General features: G+C 45.9%; 1 protein-coding gene across 1 annotated transcript in view; it reads left to right on the top strand.

Moving 5' to 3' along the window:
* The first annotated feature begins 10,615 nt into the window (after window positions 1-10,615).
* The window catches only part of AP3D1 (adaptor related protein complex 3 delta 1 subunit), a 31,780-nt gene continuing 31,472 nt past the window's right edge, over window positions 10,616-10,923 (top strand). The window contains 1 exon segment of the mRNA XM_014449623.2: window positions 10,616-10,837. The gene's annotated coding sequence lies outside the window, so the exon portion shown is untranslated.

Genomic DNA, 10,923 nt, shown 5'->3' with positions numbered 1-10,923 from the left:
GAGGCAGCTGATCGATGTTTCTCTCTCATCGATGTTTCTAGCTCTCTATCTCTCTCCCTTCCTCTCTGTAAAAAATCAATAAAATATATTAAAAAAAATAAATAAAATAAAATAGGCTCTTCCCTACCACCCCACCACACCCCAACTGAGACTTCTGACAGGGTGCTTTTCTGCAGCAGAAATAGTTTTCCCAAAAAAGGTTACTTTTTATAATAGATTTTAGCTTAAAACTTCTGCGCAGTATTGTAGAAATGAGGTTAGCAGTGACTTTAAAAGCTGCGTGGAAAGGCAGGGTAAGTTAGTGGAGCTTGTATGGAGTTTAGGAGATCTGAGTCTAAGTTCTTGGGCCTGTTTAACTGAGTGACCTAGGGAGAGCCCCTAACCGGTTTCTCGTCTGTAAAGTGGGGGTAACGTTGCCTCCTCTCCTTGACGGTGCTTACAAGGAAGCAGTGAATAACATATAATGCAGGCTTCTGTGAGCACCAGAGCACCCCATGAAGTCATGTACCTGGCTGTTTCCAGTCCTCAACCTGTGACCCTTTAGTGCGTTATGAATTCAATTTAATGGGTTATGCTTTAAAAAAGAAGAAACTAGAAAACCCCAGACTTCATGTACACAGAATAATTGTTGTTTCTTGAAACTTTTATTTCAGTTTATGATATTCAGTGTGTATATGTGTGTATGTATTGGATTACCAGGGAAAACATTTCTTAAAACAAGTCCCCAAAATAGGCCTGATTTACACATTTCTGGATGCTTAAATTTATTATCCTTAAGATACAGCAAGGATAATGTTGGCAGGTAGGGGGAAATCCACTTGTGAATGTTCTTGCTTCTAAAAGTTGGATATGACTAGGAAAAAACCCAATTGACTTAATGTTTTATTTTCTTTTTTTTTTTTAAATATATATTTTATTGATTTTTTACAGAGAGGAAGGGAGAGGGATAGAGAGTTAGAAACATCGATGAGAGAGAAAGAGAAACACCGATCAGCTGCCTCCTGCACACTCCCTCCTGGGTATGTGCCCGCAACCAAGGTACATGCCCTTGACCGGAATCGAACCTGGGACCCTTGAGTCTGCAGGCCGACACTCTATCCACTGAGCCAAACCGGTTAGGGCTTAATGTTTTATTTTCATGGGCACTTTTCATATTTTGGGGGGAAACTTTTTTTTTTAATCTTTATAAAATTATACCTATAACTTTTTGTAATAAGCTCAGTGTTTATTAAGTAAAAGGGGACAACACTTCTCCCTGTAAATCAGTTTGTGTCTACGTTAAGATTTTTCTCTGCATAGAAATTGTGGGTGTTTCTGAGTGTAGGTTAAGATTCTGTTGTGACCTGCCTGTGAGTGGAACAGTCTCACAGCTTTCTGTGAGAGCATGGGAAGACCCTCCATCCGTTTATTTAGCCAGGCCCCTTGGGTGGGCATTAAGTGGTTCCAGTTGTTTGCTGTTTGGGGCTGCAGTTCACTCCTCCATTGGGCACAAGCTCTGCATGTACCTCTCAGTATTTGGGTGGAATAGGTTTTGGGAAGCATTGCATTTGCATCTACTGCTTTGCTGCCTGGGGCTGAGTACCCAGTGACTAGCCATCCTCCCTTCACCTTTGCTTTTGAATTTGATTTAGACCTGTCTCCTGGAAGCTCCCTGTCCTTCCCAAGGCTCCTGAGCCCTCCCTCTGTGCCCCTTGGTAGCCCTAGAGCTGACGTCTCTAAGACCTCAGCTACTGAGCTGAATTGACCAGGGGCTCAGCTTCGAAGTCCATCACCTTGTGTTCCAGAGGCCATGCTGCCATTCCCAGTTGGTGACTATGCAGGGCCACTTCAGCAGGTGACTGGTCTTGCTGACCTTTCCTTAGCTGCTTCCATCCAGCCTTTCCTCCCTGGCCCTTCACTCAGCCAGATCCACACAGCCTTCTCCCAGCTCCCTCTTCTTTCCTCTCACAGGAGTTGTCCTCAGCAATATCTAGGCTCATTTAACCCCATCTTGGGGTCAGCTACTACTGGGCGGGGGTGGGGGAGCCTGGATTTCTGCCCATGTTTACTGACCTGGTTTCTTGTTACCAACTTTCAAAGCCCACACTGACACTCGAGCCTCCCTGAGGAATGCCTCTCCTTTTGCCTCCATCTTCACAGCCAGCAGCACAGCCTCATCTCTCTCTGATTCTGGCCCCCCTGCCTCCTTATAAGGACCTCTGTGATCACACGGGCCTGTGGAGAATCCAGGGTCCTCCCCATCTCCTAAGCTAGAACAGGCTGGGATGTTCTCCCTGGAGCTTCTGGAAGGACCAGCTCTGTCACACCTGTCTTGTTGCAGCAGCTGCAGGAGACTTACACTGACCAACTCGCTGGCTTTTGAGTCTTAACCTCCTTCCCCCAGTCAGCTCCACACAGCCACTGCTCCTTCAGCCCAAGCCCCTGAAGTGTTGCAGTCACACACACATTGCCCCACGCCACACCCCCTCGTCCCTCTGAACCACGGTAGCCTCCAGCTGCTCTTCTGCCACCATCTTGCTCACTGCCTTGGACAACACCAGCCCTGGGCTGTACCCACTCGTGCTGGAAAGCCCATCCTGCCAGTTATGGAATAAGTCCTGGAGATGTAATTATAACATAGGGAACAGAGTCAGATGTTAACTAGACTTACGGGGTGATCACTTTGTAACGTATGTAAATGTTGAATCACTATGTTGTACACCTGAAACTAATGTATTACTGTATGTCAATTAGGATTAAAAATAAGTCCAGAATAATAACAACAAAACCCCACAAGATAATTCTAAATTTTTTTTAAAAAGTCCATCTCACAGATGGAGCCACTCCCAGAACAGGGCCCTGCGCACCACTGCAGACCTTTTGGTGGTCTTCCCGTTTCACAAGGGCCCCCTCAGCCTTCTGCACGCTCCTCAAACTACCCACCCCTCTTACCCATGCACTTTTCCCAATTTCCCCAAGGGCACGGCCATTTGTGGCTCTTCATATTGTTGCTGCTCCCCCAAACCTATGGGTCCCTGTGTCCTTCCACCGTATGTCCTGGCTCTAGGGCAGTGGTTCATACTGGGAGCTTCTGCCTCAGGGGACACTGGGCGATGTTGGGAATGTAGCTTTAGAGCTTGCCAGCACCTTGGAGTCCACTCAGGGCTCAGTAAAAACACAGACTCTCTGGGCCTTGACCTGAGATCCTGACCACTCGTCCATGGAGAGCCCTGGAGTCTGGATCTTTTAAAAAGTGCCCCAGGGAGCTCTCCTGAGCAGCCAGGGTTGAAATGGTTATTTTATTACAGCCCTGAGGGGTTCATCCATGAAGGATATTTGTATCCTGTGTTTCAAATTAAGTTCTGTCACAATAAAAACAATGCTGATTTGCCCTGTGGCGAAGTGTGAATGGCATGGGACAGCTTGAGGTGTTAGAGAACTGTAACCATGTTTGCACCTCTGGTTTCTTCTAAAAAATGTCAATGATAAAAAGCCATTTATCTTAAACTTTAAAATAATTCTAATTTATGTTTTTACATAATTTTCTGGATCTAAATTATGTCTGTATATCCTGACCATTTTTTTTCCCTCTTGTAAAAGGAGGAGTAATATTTTTTTTTCTATCAACAATGCTGTATAGAAATAAAAGATTAGTATAATCATTTCTTCCCACATTCACTTTAGCTTTACATAACTGTTTTAGATAAATGTTTAGCACTCTTAAGTGAGTATAAAGCAGATTATTTTTTGTTAATCCTCACTTGATATTTTTTCTTTAAAAAAATTTTTTTAAAATAAGTTTTTATTGATTTCAGAGAGGAAGGGAAAGGGAGAGAGATAGAACCATCAATGATGAGAGAGAATCATTGATTGGTGCCTCCTGCATGCCTCCTATTAGGGATTGGGCCCACAACCCAGGCATGTGCCCTTGACCGGGATCGAACCTGGGACCCTTCAGTCTGCAGGCCAGCACTATCCACTGAGCCAAACTGGCTAGGGTTGATATTTTTCCCATTGCTTTTTTCAGAGAGTGGAAGAAGTGGGAGGGAAAGAGAGAGAGAGAAACATCGATGTTAGACACATTGACTGGTTGCTTCCCTCACGTGCCCCAACTGGGGACGAGGAATGAACCTACAACCAAGGTATGTGCCCTTGACCCAGAATCGAACTCGCAACCCTTCAGTGCACAGACCAATGCTCTAACCAATAGGCCAGGCCTATTTTCCGTATTTTATGACCTTTTCCTATATTTCCCTGTGTGGAGGAACCATGATCCTGTGTACCTGTTTTATTCCTAAAAATAAGGTTCAGGCAGACTCTTCCTGAACATCAGCCACTTCCTTGTGAGTTTCTGAGGTGCAGGGATAGATGTAATTGGGCTCTGTTCTACCTAAGGGGATATAATCTTGGATAGAGAATTCTGAGTCAGCTGTGTTTTCTACTGTTCTTGTGGCCTCCATTGTTTCTAATGAGAAATTGGCAGAGATTGCCCGGCCAGCGAGGCTCAGTGGTTGAGCATCGACCTATGAGCCAGATCATGGTTTGATTCCCGCTCAGGGCACATGCCCGGGTTGCGGGCTTGATTCCCAATGTGGAGCACGCAGGAGGTAGCCGGTCAGTGATTCTCTCATCATTGATGTTTCTGTCTCTTCCTCTCTGAAATCAATAAATATATTTTAAAAAAATCGGCAGAAATTTATCTTATGTGTGTACCATGTCATTTTCCTCTGGCTGCTTTTAAGATTTTTCTCTATCTTCAGTTTTTGGCAGTTTGACCACGATATGTCTGGGTTTGGTTTTCTTTTCTGTTTCCTGTCTGGGGTGCTGAGCTTCTTGAACCTGTATGTGTATGTCTTTCACCAAATTTCAGAAAGTTTCAGCCATTATTTTTTCAATTACTTTCTCTGTCTTATCCTTTCCATTCCTGTGATCCCAGTTATCCATATATTTTACCTTTTGACATTGTCCCTGAGGGCTTTGTTTATCTCCTCCACGCCCCCCAAAAAACACCTTTTTTTCTGTGACTGGCTGACTTCTGTGGTTCCACCTTTAAATTTGCTAACTCTTTCATCTCCATTTTGCTCTCCAGCATCTCTCCACTTGGAAGTTACAAAAATACCTGTCAATACCGTAAAATCCTGGAATGAAAGATTCTGAAGTTCTAAGCTATGCTATACCTGTGATTTACAAATAATAAAGTTCTACAAGTTAGAATTTCTGAATGATTTTGATAGAAATTTACTAAGAACCAGAACATCAAACCCTAAAAAATTTTCAATTTTCACTCCAATTGAGTTTTCGAAAAGCTGTAATTCAGGGGTCCTCAAACTACGGTCCGTGGGCCACATGCAAATACAAATATTTTATTTGTTCCCGTTTTGTTTTTTTACTTCAAAATAAGATATGTGCAGTGTGCATAGGAATTTGTTCATAGTTGTTTTTTTTTTAAACTATAGTCCGGCCCTCCAACGGTCTGAAGGACAGTGAACTGGCCCCCTGTTTAAAAAGTTTGAGGACCCCTGCTGTAATTTGTTGACAGGCTCAGTCCACATAGGTGCTTGTTGCTGCCACTAATGGAGTTCATCTGAAGGACAGAAGTTTGTATGCTAGATGCACCAGGCTCTTCCATCCAACTGACTTAAGTGCTCTTCTCTTATTTTTCCCCTTATATGTTAAATAGAAGTAAATGCACATATGGTAAGAAATTTTAATGGTATGGGAAAATTTAAAATAATAAGCAAATATCAGAAAATCTGATGTTTTCAAAATCACTAAGAAGTCATAGGAATAATTTACAGGCTGAAGTCAACCTTGGAAATCTCTATCCGAAAATAATTCTCAGGCCTCTGGAATCGTGTTGATTATATATACATATATACACACATACACACATACTAGAAGCCCTGTGCATGAAATTCCAATTGGGGCCTTCCTTCGTTCTGCGCCGCCCCCTGGTGGTCAGCGCACGTCATAGCAAGTGAGCGAACTCCCAAGAGGACACTTTGCATATTAGCCTTTTATGTATATATATATATATATATAGTTGATTTCAGAGAGGAAGGGGGGGAGAGAGAATCATCAATGATGAGAATCATTGATTGGCTGCCTCTTGCATGCCCCCTACTGGGGATCGAGCCCGCATCCGGGCATGTGCCCTTGACTGGAATCGAACCTGGGACCCTTCAGTCCGCAGGCTGACGCTCTATCCACTGAGCCAAACCAGCTAATGCCTGTGTTGTTTTTCTTATACATTAACCTCTGTTGCAGAGGAAAGCTATTGCAGTCTACTCCTTTAAAAAAAAATTACAAAAGCGACATGCACACTCTACTCAGAGCAAGTCCACACAACACCTCGGGCTTCATGGATCTGGTCCTGGCTCCAGACAGTCCTTGGTATCATCCAAGGGCAGGTGGCAGCTTAACTGAGCCCTTCCTGAAGCCTCATAGCCTCCTGGCCAGCTGCACGTCCTTTGGGAAGAGAGTAACATGGCCAGCATGTAGAGAGAGGAGATAGATATCCTCAAAGAGATGTATTAGAGGTGCTTCTGTTGCCTCTTGTAAGGCCAAAAGGGCCTGGGCTTGCCAATTGAAGTCCACACCATGTATTAACTCATATTTCTCTTGCCAGGCAGCTGAGGGGGTTCTTCCTTAACACTAGGTATGTGGAAGATTTTGGATCTCATTCAGAACCAACCAGATGTCTCTGGTGACCAGCTCAAAGGAAGGAAGTGCCTAAGGAGGTGCCCTGCCAATGCGTGGGGGTGGAGGGCAGTGGTCTTATGCACCTCCTTGGGGCTTCAGGCTTGCGCTCTCGGGATGCCGGTCCATGGCTGATGCGGAGGGTCTTGGCCCTAGGGTACCTTCTCTGCCTTCTAGGTTCTGGGGTAACGACTGGTGTCTGGAGGAGATTTAGGAGCATCCTGGCCATGCGTGCCCGTGTGATAGGTCCCTGAACAACAGAGCTACCTCGGGTTCAAGGGCCACCCCTTTGGTTATTTTCTGTCATTTTCTCTGCTGAGATTTCCTCTTTTCATTCATTGTGAGTGCATTTTCTTTGTGTTCCATGAGAGCATTGTTACAGTTGCTGAGTTGAAATCTCTGTGTTCATTTCATTATCCTGGTTCTCTCAGGGCCAGCCTTCATTGGTTCCTGTTGAGTTTTCCTGTTTCTTATTTTGAATAATTTTGGATTGAATTGTGGACATTGTAGAGACTGGATTCTGTTGTATTCTCTGAGGATTATTGATTCTGTGGGGAGAAGGGTTTGTTTAGTGGGCAGTTAATTCATCTGGGCTGAAACTACAACTCTGCCACTCTTACAAGGTCTGTGGGTTGTGTGAAATGTGCCATGAGTGCATTGTTATGGGGTCGGCCAGAGATTTGTGTGGGTTTTATATTCAGAGTGTGGGAACTACCCCCATCTCTCTCTTCTCTGGGATTTCCCTCTTCACTTTTCAGTGGCCCTGTTCACCCCAAACACTGCTCTGGTTCTTGAAGCCAGTTGGGCACAGGTCTCTTCCCTGGATCTTAGCTTCTCTGCATGGCACTCAAGGTAAAAGCGATGGCCCCGCTGCTGTGGCTCAGTGGTTGAGCATCGGTCACAGTTCGATCCCTGGTCGGGGCACATGCCCAGGTTGTGGGCTCGATTCCCAATGTGGGGCATGCAGGAGGCAGCCGATCAGTGACTCTCTCTCATTGATGTTTCTATCTCTCTCTCCCTCTCCCTTCCTCTCTGAAATCAATAAAAAGTCTATTTTTTTAAAAAGAAGAGTATAAAAGCTGTGAAGAACAGGACATTCTCCAGTGCTTTTGCTTGTTCTCCAGTGTGTCTGGATAGCTGTTGTAAACAGTATTTGTAGGGGCCTTGGTCTGGTGGGAACTGCTCAGACATTACCGGAAGTGGACCCTGCCCCGCCCTCCTGAAAGCTGCCATAGGCAGGTGGACCACATTGTGCATTATCAGCCAGTGAATATTTGGGTTGTTTCTACTTTGGGGCTGTCACGGGTTGTATATTAGGGTGCCAGTGTGTGTTTGAGCACCTGTTTCAGTGTTCTTGGGGCTCCACCTGGGAGTGGGCACTGTGTTCACCCTTTTGGGGAGCTACATTGTCTTCTATAACGTCTTCAGTATTCACTCCCCATCCACTGTGTGTGGCTGATTTCTCCAACACTTGTGATTGTTGTCTTATTCTTTCCCTTTTAAATCATTAATAATCCTGATCCAGGGGGCAGGAAGGAATCATTGTGTGGAGGGACAGGGAGCTGAGGTCCCCTGAGCAGGATTTAGTAATCTGAAGCCCATTGGAAGGATATGGTGACAGTTGTTCCATTGTACCAACTCTTGATCATAAAATATTCATAAAATATTCTGTGGCTGAGGGCACTTGAGTAGTTCTTTGCCCTGTGAGACTGCTGGTGGCTGAGGGTCTCAGAGTGTGGTCCGAGGTGGCATGTGAATGGCCAGTGTCCCTAGGGCTACCCTTGAAGAACTGAGCCTGGAGCACGCGTGGTAACATGCAGGGCACGTGGAACAGGAGCCCATCGTCTGCTATTGCTCTGCGTGCTTCCAGCCCTGTGTCTGGGAGGCAGGCTCTCTAGGTGGTGCAGCAGGGGAACATGGAATCCTGCTGCCAGCTGGACAGCTATTGCTGCTGACGGGCTCCTCACACTTCATGGAGTGCTGGACAGACGCATTGTGACCCATGGTGACTGTTCCTTGCCTGGCAGCAGGTTTCAGTTCTGTTTGGGGCTGCCAGGGCGTTTCTCCTGGGGTGATAGGAGGCTTGTGCCCTGCGCTCCCAGTGGGTAGGTACAGCAGTTGCTCTGGACCTTGTGTATTGGTATAGCTTCTGGTCTAACTTTTTTGTGTGTTTTTGATTAATCCTCACTTGAGGATATTTTTCCATTGATTTTTAGGGAGAATGGAAGAGAGGGGGAAAGACAGAGAGAAACATCGATGTGAGAGAAACACATCCATTGGTTGCCTCTTGCATGAGCCCTGAACAGGGCTGGGGCCGGGGAGGAACCTGCAACCAAGGTACATGCCCTTGACCGGAATCGAACCTGGGACCCTTTGGTCCGCAGGCCGACGCTCTATCCCTCTATCCACTGACCCAAACCAGCTAGGGCCAGGTCTGACCTTTTTGAATGGTGTTTTAGGAGATGTTCTGAGTTAGCAAGGAAACCCAAAAGAATTGAAAACACGTGCACACTAATACCTGTACACAAATGACCACAATAGCACTATTCACAAAAGGCAAAAAGTGAAAAATCCAAGTGTCCACGGGGGAATGGATAGAAACAGTGTTATCCTCATGCACATGGTGGGACTGGAATGAAGCACTGATGCTTGCTGCAGCTTGGATGATCCTTGGCATCATGCTCAGTGAGAGGCAAGGAAGCCACAGACAGAGATGCTTAGTCAAGCTTGTGCTGCTTTAGGAGAGGCTGCCCTGATGTGACATGCTCAGAGGGGATGGGGAGCTTGGTGGGGAGGAGTTGGCTGAATGTGCTTGATGCCCAGTTCCTTGGGAGCAACTGGATGCCTGGGTTCCTAAGGACAGGAGGGTCTTCTCACAGCCAATCTTCCCCTAGCCTGGCGCCTATCTGTACCTCCATGCTGGTCACAGCCCCAACACAATCTGGCCTACCCAAGCTTGACACTGTTCCTGGGCAGCCACAGGGCCTGGCCCATCCTCCCCCTCACCAACCACTCTTGTTCCATTGCCACTCCCCTGGCCCTCCCTGCCCTCAGGAGGAGGATGGTGAAGGAATCAGAGGCATCCTATCCAAATGAAATAGTTTTTTAGGCCCTGGCCGTGTAGCTCAGTTGGTTAGAGCATCATCCTGATACACCAAGGTTTCAGGTCCCCATTTAGGGCACATACAAGAAGCAACCAATGAATTAATAAATAAGTAGAACAATTCGATGTTTCTTTCCTGCTCCCTGTCTCTCTCACTCTCTTTCTCCCCATCCCCTTCTCCCTTCCTCTCTCTATCTAAAATCAATAAATTTAAAAAAAAATTAAAAAGCCCAGCCAGAGTGGCTTAGTAGGTTGGGTATCATCTGTGCACCAAAGGTTGCTGGTTCAATCCTGGCCAAGGTACGTGCCTGGGTTGTGGTTTTGGTTCCCGATCAGGACATGAATAGAAGGCAACCGATTGATGTTTCTCTCTCTTCTCTTCCTCTTCTCTCTCCTCTCACTCCCTCATCATGTCTTCCAGTGAAGATAAAAAAATATATTTAGCAAAAAGAAATGGCTTTTTAAAATTCAATGGTTTTTAGTATATCATAGTCGTGCCACTATCACAAAACCAGTTTTAGGACCTGTCTCTCTGGATTTCCCTGCTGTGGACTTTTCACATAAATGAAATACTCTGTGCCTTTTCACATTAATTAAATGCTCTGTGGCTTTTTGTTTTGGGTCTCCCTTCTTTCTGAAATAATTATTCTTAACTATTTTAGCCAGGCATTCATAGTTTCTCAAAATTTTTTTTCCTTGTAGGCAAAGTATATCTCTCAGTGCATTGATGAAATCAAGCAAGAGCTGAAGCAGGACAACATCGCAGTCAAAGCAAACGCCGTCTGCAAGCTGACGTATGTGAGTGCTCAGGCGGCGCTTCTGCACAGTGCCCTTGTCCTGCATCCCTGTGCTGTTATCAACTCCAGCATCAAGCCATCTATTCCTCCATTTCTCTGCCCACCATCCATTTCTCTGTCTGTCCATCCATTTTTCTGTCTGTCCATCCATCCCGCCATCGGTCCATCACCTGTCCACCTGCCAAACATTGATTGATGCCATCAGCTCCAGGCACTGGCCTCCAGCACACAGGGCTAATTCTTAAGAGTCAAGGGAGAGGTGAGCAATGATTATCAGGTGGCACAGAGCATGGTGGAGCCCCGGACCCATCTGGCCCAGCTCCCCTTCAGGCCGTGCTGAGGAGC

Source organism: Myotis lucifugus, unplaced genomic scaffold, assembly GCF_000147115.1.
Source record: "Myotis lucifugus unplaced genomic scaffold, Myoluc2.0 scaffold_1295, whole genome shotgun sequence".
NCBI classification, from domain to species: Eukaryota; Metazoa; Chordata; class Mammalia; order Chiroptera; family Vespertilionidae; genus Myotis; species Myotis lucifugus.
Note: the sequence above shows the minus strand (reverse complement) of the source record. Positions and strands in the feature narration are given on the sequence as shown.